We start from the raw sequence: 1,940 nt of genomic DNA, 5'->3' as shown, positions 1-1,940 counted from the left end.
TCTATGGAACAATCCAGAGGGTGTAGAACCTGTGGAAATGATGGCTGCAGGTAGTGGAAATTTCTTTTACCTGGGAACTTCATTTACCTGGGAAAAGTCTTCCTGGAGGTCTCCTATATCCATGCTGGTGGAGTCATAGCTCCTTTTCAGACTTGACAGACTCCTTGACTAGCCTTTAAGCATTTTTTCTGAGACACAGCTATAGCATGCTTGGAAGACAGCAAGCTATCCGCTTCCGAAATAGCTTGTTTCCGGAAACTCTATAAACTTGGAGAAATGATGAAAGTTATACAAGTGATCAGGTCTTTCGTTCACAGGGCTACTCGACCGCATTTAACAACAACAATAACAACATAGAGAGAGAGCTCTGTGGGCCTTGTGGATAGAAAGTTATGCTACCAAGTCAAAGGTGGGTGATTTTAATCTGCAGCCCTCAGGCTTGGTTTAAATTGGTTTTGGTCAGAGGTTCTTCTAAGTGGTATAGCACTGATCTGTCCATTTGCTGTACAGAGGTAACTTTTGGTTGCTGTGATGCTAGACACTGTTACACTGATGTGTCAAATGCGATGATGGTTACCCATGGTTGTCAGTGTTTGGTGGAGATTCCCGGTTGAAACAAGCTTAGAAGCAGGAGTGGCACCCACTTCCGAAATAGATAAACTCCGGAAACCCTATGAACTTGGAGAAATGATTAAATTTATACAAGTGTTCAGGTCTTTTATTTGTAGAGTCACTATGAGTCATCTACGACTAGATGACACTTAATAACAACAGCAACTAAACAAAACTAGAAACCCATTGCCAATGAGTTGGAACTGACTCATAGCTGGTCCTTACCAATTTTCCAAGGTTGTAAAATTTGTAGGAAATTGTTCATCTTTCTTTAAAAAAAAAAAAAGGAAAAACCAACCCACAACCAACCAACCAACCAACAACAACAAAAAAAAAACAACCCCGTGCACACACACAAAAACACCCACAAAAAAGAAAAATAAACAAAGCAAAAGACAAAATGCCCACTGTCATCCATAATCAGCACAAACCCTCTGGAAGGTTTTCAGCAGGCGGTCAGTTGCACCGGAGGAGATTGCCCATGAACCCGCCTGAGACGCGCAGCCTTTGGGTGAGCAGCACAACTATTCATGGACAACGCCATTAAAGAAAAAGTTCATCAAATTACTGCAAAGCTAAGAAAAGAGGCTCTAGAAGCAGAGATTAATAAAAATCCCCACAAACTTTTTGATATTTTTTCCTACTTTCTCCAATGCCAAATGCTCAAGTATATAGAATTTAAGTAATTGTTTTTAAGTCGAATCAATTTTGGAACAGAGAGAGTTAGCAGTTTATAGACTCCCTTGGCCGTCAGCGGATTGCTGATTAATGACTTTGGTCTGTAATTATACTGCTGTCAAGTGGCTGAATGTCCTCGATAAATCCAGTTCCCATGCCTTCCCCAGACACAGAGAAAGGAGTGTCTTGATTTATTCCCCAATTGGCACATATTCTCTTTACTGTACCTTCGAGAACACTCAGCTACTTAATGGTTTGAGAGGTCAATTTTTGTCTTGCTAGTATTGAACAACCTAGAATTTAAATGTCTTGCTCGAGATTGTGAGGATGTAAACTGGACTTATCTCCTTGCCCTTTTGGTTCATTGTTTTCCATCATAACTAACTTCTTAAGAAAGATTTACTGAGTGTGGTAGATTGCAAAAATGGTTATCATTCCCTATCCTATTCAGAATAGATATCCTTTAAAATGTGACTTTGCCCCCAGTTGAGAGGTAGTTCTATTTCTCTACCTCTTGATTCTGGAATGACCTTATGACTTATTTTGCACAAATGAGATGCTACCAACTTCTGGACTAGACCTCTGCTAGACTAGCAGAGAGACCTTGTAATTTCAATCTCTCTCTCCTTCCCTCCCTCTCTCCCTCTCTC

Source organism: Elephantulus edwardii, unplaced genomic scaffold, assembly GCF_000299155.1.
Source record: "Elephantulus edwardii isolate Elephantulus edwardi_28Jun2011 unplaced genomic scaffold, EleEdw1.0 scaffold00010, whole genome shotgun sequence".
NCBI classification, from domain to species: Eukaryota; Metazoa; Chordata; class Mammalia; order Macroscelidea; family Macroscelididae; genus Elephantulus; species Elephantulus edwardii.
This window is presented reverse-complemented; position numbering follows the sequence as displayed.